Raw genomic sequence first — 15,625 nt, forward strand, 5'->3', positions numbered from 1 at the left:
CTGCAATAAAAAAAAAACCAACGGGGCTTGTATTACAATCCACAGTTGTCAAAAAGTTGTCAAAAACAAATATATAACAAATAAATGTTATCAAAAGCAATATAAGTTACTTTTTTACCTAACTGGATACGTGTATAGAGTTTTTATTTAATGTAAAATGTTCATTCGGTTCGAAAAACAAATAATATTGAGCGCTATTGGAGGACAAGAAAAAATGTCCGCGATGTCTTTGAAGTTTCGACCAAGACTTTAAAATAAGAGATAAAACAAAATAGTGGCAGAAACTCACATAATAAATGTTACCGTGACATATTGGGTGGGTTCATACCACCATTTTATTTTATTTCTTTTTTTATCAAAACTTCAAAGACGTAAAGAGACATCGCGGCTATTTTTTTGTTGTTGTTGTTCTCAGGTAGTGCTCAATATTACTCGTTTTTCGAATAGACATTTTTCATAAAATAAAAACACTAAAATCATTCAGTTAGATAGAAAAGTAACTTATCTTGCATTTGGTTACATTTCTTTGTTATGTATTTGTTTTTGACAACTTGTTTCGTACCTCTGTGGATTGTAATAAAATCCCCCCCCCAAAAAAAAAAGATTTTATTTGATAAAAATCTTTTGATCCTTCGAAACTGAAACATTATCAAATTTACAAGATTTTTTTCCTAAAAAGTCATCGATTATTAGAGAACAATAGCCATTTGGGGATAAGGTTTTATATGTGTCGGGTAAACTGCAAGACAATATTGTGAGGATCAGTAAAGGTGGAACATAGGTAGGGTTAGATCATTTAAGAGGGCTTGTTCCCCGGACAGATAGTTCTAGGGAAGAAACGTTTCTCATGGAATTCACGTTTAGTTTTAGGTATTGATAATGAGTAAAAGAAATAATTGATAGCTGTTGTAGCCAGACGAGTATTTGTTGCTTTTGTCTTGCTAAGAAGGGCCATAGATGGAAGCTAAGTCAATCACCGTCCATAAAACTAACGATAAATTACAGAGATTTGAAAAACAGATATTACGAATAAAGAAACTCTTCGAATTTAGTGGAATTTTCAAAATTTCTTTTTTACCGCCGAGGATACTCGGCGTTGTCCGGGTGTTGAGAGGTTGTGTAGTAAGGAACCCTGGTAGGCAGCCCGGGTGAAGAGTGGTGTCAAAAAAAGTGGTAGTAAGGAGGCAGAACCCGTAACGAGAAGGAAGAAAAGAAGGTAAAAAAAAAACTAACGTCTTAACTGATGCGTCCATTACGAAACCTGAAGTCGGGAGGGTTGGAATTAAGGGTAGTCAATTGAAAGGAGATGATGACTTGCCAAAATGTCGACGAAAAAAAGCGACCTGTCCTTGTGAAAAGCGGCCGATTTGAGGGCTAAGGAATTCATATTTTGGGCTAATTTTTCGATATTGTTGCCAAGAGACCGAGCTTTAAAACGTAATCGATTTTGTCACGTTCCGACGCGTCTGTTAAAAGTTTTTGTGAGACGAACAGAAACATATTTTGCCTTTTATATAATAGACTAATCTGGGTACCGTCGTTGCCTGGGTGTTTGGAGGTGTGTGTTGAGCAAAAAAAAAAAAAGTGGTAGTAGGCAGGTAGGCTCGAACCCGTACTGCAAAGATGAACAAAACGTGAATAAAAAAACGTGATGCCATTGCTGTTGTGCACATCGCCAAACCGGAAGTGGCGAAGGTTTGAATTAAAGCCAGACAATCGAAAAGAGGGGATGACTTTCGAAAATATCGGCTAAAAAAGCGACCCCCTCATTGTAGAAAAATGGCCAGATAATGGTGAAGGAAATTATGTTGTTAGCCAATTTTTCGATATTTGTCGTCCGAAAGGAATGAACAACATCGATCTCGTGAAAATCCGTCGCTTCTGTCGAAAGTTTTAGGCAGACATACATACATACATACACACACACATACATACGCACATACATATATTTAAACAGACACGTGAGATTTATATAACATATTATTTATTGTGTGCTGGTACAACTTTTGAACCGGACAAAACTGACTTTTGTTGACGAAGAAATACGTAAACGACCGGAAAAGCCGAATAAAAATAAACCAGCATGGGAATGAAAACGAGGTTATGTCCAGCAGAAAAAAATCAATAAGCGCGATGTAAGTGACAGGCAATGGACTTACTTTTCAAAAAATAAAAAAGAAAAGGTCGTAATTCCGTGTTATTGTTTTTGCAAGATAAAAACTACATAAGATTAGTACAGAGTTGTGTTGATTTGAAATGTGAATTTTATGGAGGGAAACTCGTAGAGAATTCGAACCTGTGATTGCAAACCCGAAGGCAGGTGAAAATCCCAATTCCAACTTTAATTAATATCCATTCCATTATTCTAAAAAATGTCTGGATGTTAAGGTTTAATCGTAATAAGAAATTGAAATTCAAGAAATCTTGCTTTATTTGTTACTAATGACATATTCATTAGAATTCTGGATTTGGTTGGTTGGTTGTTTTTGTTTTACGGCATATCAACCTTTTTCGGGTTATTTAATGCCGAATCCAAAGATTTTGAAGAAAAATGTTTTTAATAGAATATATTTGTTGTTTTCACGTCGGTTTCTATTAAACCCATAGTTAGGACCCTAACAGGTACTACCACTCTGGGTCAGAGTGGACCTGGGAGCAATGGTAATTAAAGGGTGGTTCCACACTCCCCAAAGCCCACAAGCTGGGGCCTCACCACTGGATATAATTTAAGGTCATATCCAGGACCAGAATTCTGGAAGGTGACGGTGAGTCAGCAGTTGACGACGCGGACAGACGACCTGGGTGTTTCAAGTTCGAATCTAATTAGTTCCGCTAAGATCACTTTCACTTAGCGATGTTGGCAACCTTCACTTAACTTCTTCCATAAGTACCAGATGTATTTCGAGAAAGAATTTTTACAAGACAAATATCGGAGAAACCAACGCAACAATATAATATTCGTATTCATACGAAATAATGATGATGGTGATTGCAAATCTGACATTTGAATTTTCAAAGTGGAGCACGTGGCCAAATTTTGCCCCAAAAATGTTTTAACATGCACAAAATAAATTAGATGTTGCGAAACATATTAATTATTATTTTCATAATAGCACAAAATAAATTAGATGTTGCGAAACATATTAATTATTATTTTCATAATAGCACAAAATAAATTAGATGTTGCGAAACATATTAATTATTATTTTCATAATAGCACAAAATAAATTAGATGTTGCGAAACATATTAATTATTATTTTCATAATAGCACAAAATAAATTAGATGTTGCGAAACATATTAATTATTATTTTCATAATAGCACAAAATAAATTAGATGTTGCGAAACATATTAATTATTATTTTCATAATAGCACAAAATTAAGAAGTATATGAATTTTAACGTTTTTGATTTTTTTTTTAGATGAGGATTGGTTATTCGTTTGATTTGGATTCATCGGATTGCTGGTTTTTATCTTGTCCGCAAGGACTCGTGGCGCAGTGGTTAGAATATTTGGAAAAATCATGTTAAGTGTTGAGACCTTATGTTGAACAAAAATGTCCGCAGTAAATCAAATCGGCGATGAATCAATGTAGTCACGATTTCGAGTGTTCAGTAATTCTTAGTAACAAAGATGGCGGCGAAGAATCAATGCAGTCACGATTCAGTCGTTTCGAGACAGCGAACTGAATTGAATCCAAAATTCGATATTTTTTTATAATAACATTGAAGCTTCTGATTGATTCATTGTTATAACTTTGGTTATAAAAACGATCGTCGAAATCATTGGAGCCATACCCTCATTAGAATTTTAAAACATTTTAACAAATCAATTGTAAAAAATCAATTGTAAAAAAGTGATATTCTCCTAAAGGTTGAAGGTTCAATCCTCAGTGTGAGCGACCGAAAAATACAATTGCGAATTACTTAGGACCTTTATCCATTCATGGCTGACAAAACAAGAGCATGCTCGAAATTCCGTACAAATTCCAGAGTTCGAGAGAAACATTTTCGAGTTCGATAAGATACACCTGAAGAAGATTGGAGATTACATCGACCGAAACGTTGTGAAAATCACACTCAATATAGGAACAGTAGTTTGATAAATCCAAATTATACGTATATGAATTTTCATTAAGGGTTTCGAAATCCTTTTCAATCCTTTTTGCATAAAATTAAATTAAACTAAACACTACTCAGACTTTTGCATAAATTAAATTAAACTAAACACTACCCAGATTTTTGCATAAAATTAAATTAAACTAATCACTACCCAGATTTTTGCATTAAATTAAATTAAACTAAACACTACTCATATTTTTGCATAAAATTAAATTAAACTAAACACTACCCAGATTTTTGCATAAAATTAAATTAAACTAAACACTACCCAGATTTTTGCATAAAATTAAATTAAACTAAACACTACCCAGATTTTTGCATTAAATTAAATTAAACTAAACACTACTCATATTTTTGCATAAAATTAAATTAAACTAAACACTACCCAGATTTTTGCATAAAATTAAATTAAACTAAACACTACCCAGATTTTTGCATAAAATTAAATTAAACTAAACACTACCCAGATTTGGGATTTCTTACCTACAGCAGCTATGCTCTAGTGTTCATAATGATCGGTTCATCAATGTATGAGTAAATCCCGGACATACAAATATACAAACATGTACGCATACCTAACTGTATTAAGAAAAAAAATACAAATGATAAAAATTTCTAATTATTCTGCTACTGGGCTTCCGTATTTTTCCTTTTCCGCGTTTTTTTTTAATTTTTATTTATTTATTTTTCTTTTTCTTTTTTGTGGTCTTTTGTTTGCTTTTGTAGTGAGTGAAAGTGCTACCGGCTGTGAAAAAAATAGCGAGGGCAAAGAAATTGTCATAATCACGTACACGAGTGATTACAAAAGCTGTGAGAATGAAGAGAAACCATTCTGAAGAAAGAGAGAGAATAGCAATGGAACAAAATGAAAGCTGGGATCTTCTCAATAAAGTTGTTTCTATTCTCTGAAACCCGAGGACAAACACATAATTCTATTTGTTAAAAATACGATTCCATTAACGAACAAAAAATTAACTGACCTATTTAAATCCCAAATGATCCTAGAATAAAAAAACTATAATAATATTATTAAAGATAACAGTATTAATCTCTGAATTGATAGATATTTCACATACAATGTCTGTAAATATAGGATTTACTGTTAATATTAAGAAAATACAGGATGGTAAAATGTTTTATGAGATTTCGGGAAATAATCGCCCCATTTAAAAAAAAAAAGTTTTATAGGCTTAGAGGAAAGACACGTTCAATATATATTCTCCTTTTCTCTCTCTCTCTCTCTCTCTCTCTCTCTCTCTCTCTCACACACACACACACACATAAATACACCCACACACACTATCTATCTATCTATCTATATATATATATATATATATATATATATATATATATATATATATATATATATATATATATATATATATATATATATATATATAGATACAGGGTGTCCACAAAGTCTAGCTATATTATGTAGCCAGACTTTGTGGAAGCATCCTATAGATAATGTAGCCAGACTTTGTGGGCACCCTGTATACACACACACGTGCGCTCACGCGCGTGTGTGTGTGTATACAGGGTTTCCACAATATATATATATATATATATATATATATATATATATACGACAAAAAGACTATATTCCAAATTCAAAAATGTTGTCATTCTTACCGTTTATTTCTTTATTACACGAGTAAATATGTTTTATTATGTACGTATATTTCTACGTTTAAACAGACTTCTATTACTGCCATTTAGAATGAATTAACCATTTATTTATATTAATATGCGAATTTCTTTTAATTTTTCCTAGCGTTTGTTTATTTTTATTCCTCAATGGACGCTGTTCTACATCATAAGTATCCTGTATTACAGCCCTTGCATATAATGCAGGATAGAACGATAAAATTGGCGCCCTAAAGAAAACAGCACTCGTTTCACTTAAAAACTTTTATGGAAAAATCAATTCGGGTACTTTGAGCTGACATCTATTCAATGTAGCCACCTTCAGTCTCAACCATCGCCTCGATGTAGGTATTGAACTGGCAGAAAGCTTTTTACACAAAAGCCAACGTTAGCTCAGTGAATACTGGGCGGATGGCAACGATCAGACTAGCTTTCATGTTGTGAGAGGTCATGTTGGTGATGTTCTCCACGCATGACCAAACGAAATAGTCCAGCAGGTTCCGGTCAAGGGAGGAGGGGGGAGTGATAGAAGGGTACAAATTCGTAGCACTCCATTCTGAGGCTAAACCTGGATCTCTTGGGACGTGGGCCGGCGTTGAGTTCTGCGAGTGGCCCCGTTGAGGGTCTGCGAGTGGCCACGTGATTGCATCAGAGAATCGCCACACTCTTCAGCACATCCAGGTATGCTTTCATATTGACTTTTAAGCCAATCCTGAAGATATGAGGTGACATGCTGTGGCCCTCACTTGAAACCACTTCAAAGACCACAATCGCGGGTCATCCGATGCGTTGAACTTTTCCCTCAAGGGGTGAACTATCCGGATTTGCATTTTAAGGGTGCTGGCAATGAGCCTGTTGTCATAAATTGGATCGGTAGAATAGAGAGCATGAGTTGTACAGGCAATTTTTTTCATAAACACACACACATATATATATATATATATATATATATATATATATATATATATTTGTAGTCATCGACATACAGTCCTGTTTCGTTGTATCACAACTCATCAGTGCCACTAGACTAGCATCTCTCCCAAGCCAATGATTGAACCTAGAACCGTCGTGTTGACAGTCGGCAGTTCTCCCACTCGACCATGGAATCGACCCCCGTAAATTACTCGTCGGAATGTCTATTTAAGTAGACACCCGCCACCACTTTTATAATGCTCAAATCGCCTGTTCGATATACATACATACATACATACATACATACATATATATATATATATATATATATATATATATATATATATATATATATATATATATATACTACTTGGATGCAACCAGATTAAGTTAATGAGCTTAAAATCTGTAAACGAGGGATAGGCTCCGATACAAAGACAAACACAATCTTTCACAATCTTCAATATTCCGATTGAATCTTTTGAGGACTTCGCAGTTGATATAAACAAATGCAAGTAGGAAACTGTATCAACAAAATGACAGGAGAATGATACGCGTCACACAAACATCAGCCCTCTCCGACAATCATCATTCATGGCCGACATATGGTCTTGTTTTCATATCACTCGCTGGACAAATGTGGTCCTCGACGTAAACATCCAAACTGATCATTAAACTGTTAGACACTCATACATTGAAGTCGACCATTATATATATATATATATATATATATATATACATATATATATATATATATATATATATATATATATATATATATATATACATGTATTCAAGCACATCTGATTGAACGCAACAGAGTTATTCATTTTTTCCGATTTTTCTGGATATCTTTTCCATTCGCCGAGCGGTCTTTTTTATATCATCTGGCATGTTGTATAAAACTACGCGCAAAGGTTGTTGTTCAGCCATGTTTTTCTCAAGCGCTTTATATCGGTGCGTCCGATTATCATCAGGGGCCATTGTAATTGTTGTCATTTTCTTTTCTTTTTTTTTTTTCTTTAGAGCTTGGTGTATTTATAGCTATTTTTTTATAAAGCTGGAGGCAAAATTATTAGGGGCGAATTATTTTTATTTTTAATTTCGATATGCTAATTTTATAGTTTATTTATTTAATTTCTTGTTAATTATTGAATATTGTTAGTATATTTGCCCCGTGTTAAATGAGAGCCGGCTGTAGTTTTTTTTTATAATTTTGATATGTAATAATTTTAGTCGTCGTGTGCATTTGTTAAGGTATCGGATTTTAGTATTGTTGATTAGATATTTCTAATACCGGACGACTGTAGGTTTTTATCGCAGGATGGTAGGCGTTGTTTTATGGTGCTATTGTCAACTAAATGATAGGTTAGTCATCGGAAGAGTGTTGTTGTATACGTTGTATGAGTTTTTAGAGCGGGTTTGGAGACATTCTGCGAAGGGGCAAATAAATTCATACACTACATTAGTTTGGTTTAGTGTGGTATTATTATTATTATTATTATTATTATTATTATTATTATTATTATTATCATTAAATTAGAGGTTTTAAATTTAGTATAATATATCATTAGTTTTATCTGTCTGTTCTGGTCGATGGGTCTCGTGTATCTTTTAATTAGGTTTGTATTTATTTTTTCATCTGTTTTGTAGTTAGTGTGTAGTTGGTTTTATTGTATACTTTGATGGTGCCGTTTTTGTTAGAGTTAGGGTTCATGTTGTTATTGTGGAGTGAGTTTTAATAGAGTTTTACGTGCTTATCGACGATTTTATTGGGAAAATTATTGCTTATTAGGGCTTGTTTTATTTTTGTTAGTTCTGTGTAAAATATTTGTCGGGTTTATGCTATATTGTATGAGCGGTGAACCAAATATTTTATGAGGGCATTTTTATATTTTTCTGGGCATTCACTACGGTAATTAAACAGTATTGCATTATTGTTGGTAATTTTTGGTATGTTGACGTTATGTATTTAGTAGGATTGTTTGAACCTACTAATACGACAAGTAATGGTATTTTGTTATTTATGTTTGGTTCGTATGTAAATTTGAGGATGTAGTGTGTTTCTAAGTTTAGTTTGAGATTTTTAATGTCTTGTGTGGATTCGACTGCAATGAATATGTCATTGGCAAATGGAAGTTTTTAAGTGAAAATTCAAATTGAAATTAAAAAATGGGGTAAGAAAAAGAGAGAAAAATTAAAAAGAGATATACGAACAGAGAAGAGAAAGAAAGAATATTAAGAAGTCGAAAAAAGGGGAGAAAGAAAGATAGACATAATTGAGAGAGGAGGAGAGTAAAAAAAGGGGAAATGGCCAGATAGAGAATCATCTTTCTAAATCTATTTTAGACAGATTAATATAGGTCAGTTGAGGTCAATTTGACCAAGACAGGAACATAATTGAGTAAAGACAATAATTCAGATTTATTTATTTTACATTTGGAAAGAAGTTAAAATGGGTTGGGGGTTTACTGATCAAAAGTAATGATTTAATAATTTAATATATAATTATAATTGTACACATACACATATATACATATACACAGGCATATACACACATATACAAAAAATAAAATAAAATAATGTAAAAAGTGGGCTAAAGGTGACAACTCACTCACAAGCAATAGGGACACACGCATTTAGTTATACACACATGTAATTATACACAAATATAGATACATATATACATACATGCACATATATATGCATACATATACAGACACATACACACATACATACACTCACACATTACGTATGAAACCATACACATATACGCAGATACAACGCCAGAGTAAGTATACAGCAGTTTTTTAGTCTCACAAAAAGTGGAATAGAGAAAATCTCTTATATTAAGTAAATTTATAAATTTATAGCCGTAGGTTTTATAGGTGAGTTAAATAATTTCGAATTAGTTGTATTTGAATTTTTCTTATGTTTACATTGGGAAATAAGTTCGCTTTTTTAATTGATTAAGTCGATACTTTGCGGGGGGGTCAGTAATTATACTTACAGCTTCATATATGCAAAGATGATAACACTTAGAACATGGAGTGTAAGACTTTGGCTTTTTAAGAATAGCCCAATTTATAGAGAAAAGGGCGTTTTAAGATTTAATTTGTTTTTAATAAAGTAGTTAGGGAAGTTCCCTGGCTATTATCAGTGATTTCATTATGAATGGAGAATTGTTGTTTTATTAATGTTAAAGTGGTGCCAATATAAGTGTATATTTTACCTGGCGTTTGCGTAGTGTTAATGATATGTTTATTTCTGTTAGGATTTGGGGTGGGATTACCGTTTTATTCAGTTTTAGTTTTATTCGTTTGTTATAATTAGTAATAGTAGATTCAATCTGTACTGTGATATTATTATTTATATTCAGAGGTGGGTTTGGAGTATTATAAGTGTTTGGAGAAAAATGAGACGGGTTATTATTATTATTATTATTATTATTATTATTATTATTATTATTATTATTATTATTGTTCTCATCATTATATTCATAAATATTGATATTATTATTTATGTTGCATTTATAACGTTATTATTTGTAGGTGAAACGACTGGTGGAACGATCGATTCACTAATTGGGATTATATTTTGAGTAGTAGATGGATGGGTGATTTCTCTCATGGGAGGATTATTTCCAACTATTGTAGGGGTGTTTCGCAGTAACCGTACACAAATATATGACATCCTTTGGATGAAATCGTTTTTGAGTGGACAGTCTTGCTTATTGTTACAAGTGCAGTTAGTTTGGAGCATTAAATGGAAAGGGTTGATCTCAGCTAATTTGATTTTTGTTGTTCGATTCTATTACCGTCCGTGCTAAGTTGGGCATTGTAGAGTAAGAAATTTTCAGAAAATTTTATTAAATATGATACTATATCTATGTGGTTGCGTAAAAGAATTTTCTACAATCTTAAATTTTTTTGATATATCCGTTTTGACGTTGGAGCTCAAAGGGGGATTAAACAAAATATTTTTTTTTCTCCTAAGACGGTTGTGGGGGTTTGACTTGTTATGATTATTGTATTGGTCGGAGCTATATTTGTAAAGCGGTTGATTATTACAGTTATTAGTCACGATTCAGCATAGCAGATTATAAGATTGTATATTCATAAAGCTGAGCTCGTCACTTTACCGATCGTACTCCTGTTCAAGTTATTATAAGTTGAATTCTTGGAACATACGTAAATGATGATGGATTAATATCTTTTATCTCCTATTATATATCTTTAATATAAAGCTGAATGTGTGTGTGTATGTGGTCACGAATAGGCTCCTATATGGTTGACTCAAAACTGATTACATATAATGATAGAAGATGTATCGAGACACAACAATGAGTATGTTTGATCTGGCAGAACGATGGTTCATTAAAATTGTGGGGTCTGCATTCGCGCCTGGTTCACAAAGTATGGAAATAAAAGATTTAAAAATAAAAGAAACGTTTACAAGTGTTTTTGATATAGATCTATATAATAATACTTTGATAAGTATGTTTTAACTTAAATAGGGATGGTATAATAAAATTGTGGGGTCTGCGTTCGCGCCTGGCTTCCATAGAATGGAAATAGGCACAAACTTTGTTGTAGGGGCTACTATCAGGGACATAGGAATCAGGGGTACTGTGTAAGGAGTTGGACAGCAAGATGTCGGTTCACCTTATACTTGAACTTCTGCATGTCAGTACAATGGGAAGTAGTGACCCGGAAGGGAATTCCAAACTCTAGCTGTCCTGGAGAAGAAACTGCTGGAGTAGAACGCTCTCTTACATTTAGGGATATCGACTGTGAAGGGGTGGGATTTAGCTGCTTGTCTGGTTTGTTGGGGGAATTTATGCCGAGGGGGCACAAGTGCTTGCAGTTCGTCAGAGCATTCACCGTTAAAGTACTTGTAGAACAGGCAGAGAGATGCAACATTTTGTCGATGGGACAGAGGCTGAAGTTTAGATGACAGTTCAGGACCTATCAGATTGGCGACTCTCTTTTGAACCTTGACTAGGAGCGAGAGACTAGTGGCAGATGCACCATTCCAAATATGACAACAAAACTCTATACAAGAGCGAATAGAGGTCTTATAGAGGTATAGGATACTTTCGGGCGTTAGTATCTTTCTAGCACGGTAGAGAGAACCTACCTTCTTCGCAGCGGTCCTGGTGATATTCTCAATGTACTTGTTCCAACTCATCTTTCCTGTGAGCGTTAGGTCGAGGGGTTTAAAAGATGTACTTTCAGATAAAGAGTCATTGGCCATTGTTATTGGTGGTAGATAAGGTTTCTTGTAATTATTGAAGGAAACGCATTGAATGTGACCATCCATTTATGTCCACATTCCACTACAGGCCGAAGGTCATCCTCCAGTGTTTCTGCCATTTTTTTAGATATCTGTTCATTTGTTTTCTTTTCGTGTCTGTTATAAAGCGTGGTGTCGTCAACATATATACCCATCTCAGAGGCAATTTTGTCAAAGAGGTTATTTATGAACATTGGGAATAACAGAGGCCCAAGTATAGACCCCTGAGGCACTCCCACATTTATATCATATTGTTTAGATGTACGACCGTCGAGGACAACCTGGATTTTTCTCTTATCTAAGAAGAATTTAATTATGTTAAGTATTCTTCCAGTGATACCATATGATCTGATTTTCCTGAGAAGACCTTCATGCCATATCCTGTCAAAAGCCTTAGATATATCTAGAGCTACCGCTTTACCTCCCCCGTTTTGTCCAGTGACTGGTATATACGTTCTGATATTACAGTTAGGATTTCTGCTGTGGAACGGGCTTGCCTAAATCCATATTGTTGGTCAGTCAGAAGTTTAGCATCTGTAAGGTGATGGACTAGAGCTTGGTTAATTATAGTATCAAATATTTTGGCGAAAAGTGAGAAGAGGCTAATGAGGCGATAATTTACGGAGTCAGTTCTTTCGCCAGAATTCTTGAAAACTGGTACTACAGAAGCAGTTTCCAGCAGGCAGGAAAGCAAGATTCATTAAGATATTTGTTGTAAAGTTTGGAGAGAACTCGAGCTATTTCGCCGGAGCACTTTTTTAATAGCACAGCCGGGATGAGATCAGGTCCACATGCTTTTGTAGTGCTAAGATTTCTTATGATAGCATGCACCTGAGAAGGGGTGATTTTCAGATCGTCTAGTGCGTCTGTTCTCAAAGGAAATTCAGGGAGAGGGTGGTTTACAGGGTCCAGTGTGGAGTTGGAGGCAAACCGACTGGCAAGCATGTTAGCCTTCTCAGTTGCAAAGCAAACAACCTCATCATTGTTGGATAGTGGGGGAATTGTTGATTGCCTATTATTTACTACACTATTGTAGATTTTCCAGAAGTCGCGGGTTATATATATATATATATATATATATATATATATATAACTTTGTCCCTATGTGTGTGAGTTTGATAGCGTGTTTTGGGTTTTTGTTTGTTTGTTTGTTTGTTTTTGTTTTTTTTCGTTGTTGTTTTTTTTTTTTGCATGACGTGGTCTATAGGTTTAAACTCCGCACGTAAATTTCTTTTTTTGTTCATTAACTGGAAAGAATTTTATAAAAGATAATTTTCTAAAACATTAGGTTCTCTAGACTGCTATGCTAGATAATTTTCTAAAACATTAGGTTCTCTAGACTGCTATGTAGAATAGCATATATTTTTGACTAAGTTACTACATCGAGGCATGTGAAGCTTCCTCCCGGACGATTAGACGGATTTTGATGGCAATAAAATATAGGAGTGTGAAATATCCGTTGATCATAATTCAATCCCGGGCAACGTCGCATCTTTTCTAGTATTATCAAAAAAGTGATGTAAAAGTTTAGTTAAAATAATAATAAGTAATACGGAGCTCAATACAAAGAGCAGGAGTATACGTGTTTGCATGTTTTACCGGATAATTCCTATTGTGTGTATCGAAGGTCATTGTGATCTTATTCTCTTCTCTTTTCATCCAATAAATATAATCGTACACGTGCCACTGCGCTTTCATTGGCAAACAAAGCATCCAGTATTTTTCTTTAAATCTGATGCCTGACAATAGATTTGTCCATTACGGGCACATTTTTTTTTATATAAAAGCTGGCCATTCATTCTTCTATTATATATTTTTTCTTTCATTTCATATTTGATTTCATACATTTTAGCATCGATATAAGAGGGTCTGTGTGTCTGTTTTATCTTCGACATGGTATCATGGCATAACGGATAAAGTGCTTGGTATATACACTTGTAAATGACACCATTCTGGAAGTTAATAGGTCGATCCTCAATGCGGACGATACAAAGAACACAATTACAAATTACTTAGGAATTCTACCTGGTCATGGATGACGGAACGCGAGTATGCTACTTCCATGGGTTATATAAATGGTTACATTCGAAATTCCGTGTAGTTTCCTGAATTTGACAAAAAGATTCTCGAGTTTGACAAAATACATCCGAAGAAAATCAGAGGTTAAATCGGCTGAAACATTGTAAAATAACACTCAAGATGAGAACAGTAGTCCGATGAAGCCGAATAATCCGAATAACCAATACTCATCTAAAAAATTAGGAAAGTAATATGTTTAGAATCCTTTTTCTACTCTGATCAAAATCTATTATTTGATTTCTGAAAATGTTTAAAATTCATGGCTACAGCGTTAGTACTACTTTATCTGGTACACCACAAACCTTTGCGGTCTGTTCGAAATTAACCTGAAAAAGGGTTGAAGGTTACATTGGCTGAAACATAGTGAAATTACGCTCGATATTATAACAGTCAAAATAATACGAGCTTCTCCTGTTTGAAAAAGCATTTTCATCGCTAACCGCGCAAATTAGATGAATGCATTTTATGCTGGTGATGTCCAAGTTTCGATATAAGACGTCCTGTCTGTCAGTCAGCTTGTCAGGTTGCATTTACGAAAAAAAAGGAAAAAGAAATAAACATTTTGCTTGTTAACGATTTTACATTCATGAAATGTTCATTGACGTTGTATACAACTCCACCCACACCAAAGTATTTTTTTTATCAATTCACCACAGTTTATTTTGAAATCACATTCCGTCGATCACTCCAGATCTGTCAAGACGAAATTAGAAAAAGCATTTTCATTGGTCTGTCAAGATTAAGCAAGAAATAGCATGTTCATCGTTTAACCAAGCTGAAATTAGAAATAGCATTTTCATTAGTCTGTCAAGCTAAAGTTTGATATAGTATTTACATTGGTCTGTCATGGTGAAATTAGAAATAGCATTTTCATTAGTCTGTCAAACCGTAGAAAGCCTTTTCTGTTATTCTGTCAAGCTGCAGTTATTAATAATATTTTCGTTAGCCTGGCAAGCTGAAATCAGAAATAGCATTTTCATTGGTCGGTCAAGCTTAAGAAAGCAATAGCATGTTCATTGGTCTGTCAAGCTGAAATTAGAAATATCATTTTTCATTGGTCTCTAAAGCTTAAGAAAGAAATCACATTTTTATTTGTCTGTGACGCTTGAATAAGTAATAGCGTTTTCATTAGTCTATCACACTAAAGGCAAATTTAGCATTTTTATTAGTCTGTCAGGCTGAAATTTGAAATAGCATTTTATCGGTCTACCAAGCTTGAGAAAAACTATTATTTTCTTTGGTCTTTCGTACTGAAGTTAGACATAGTATTTCCATTAGTCTGTCCCAGTTTAAATAAAGCATAGCATGTTCATTGGTCAATCAAACTGAAATTAGAAATAACATTTTTAATATATAAAGCTATTCATAATTTCAGCTTGACACACCAATGAAAATGCTATTAAAAATTTGGGCTTAAAAATGCTATTTCTAATTTCAGCTTAACAAACCAATGAAAAGTCAATTTCTTGTTTCAGCTTGGCAGACCAATGGCAGCTTGACAGACCAATAAAAATTATCTTTCTAATTTGAGCGTGGCAGACAAAAAAAATTCTAATATAAATTTCAGCTT

This window comes from Euprymna scolopes, chromosome 33, assembly GCF_053919585.1.
Source record: "Euprymna scolopes isolate OS-2025 chromosome 33, ASM5391958v1, whole genome shotgun sequence".
Classification (NCBI taxonomy): domain Eukaryota; kingdom Metazoa; phylum Mollusca; class Cephalopoda; order Sepiida; family Sepiolidae; genus Euprymna; species Euprymna scolopes.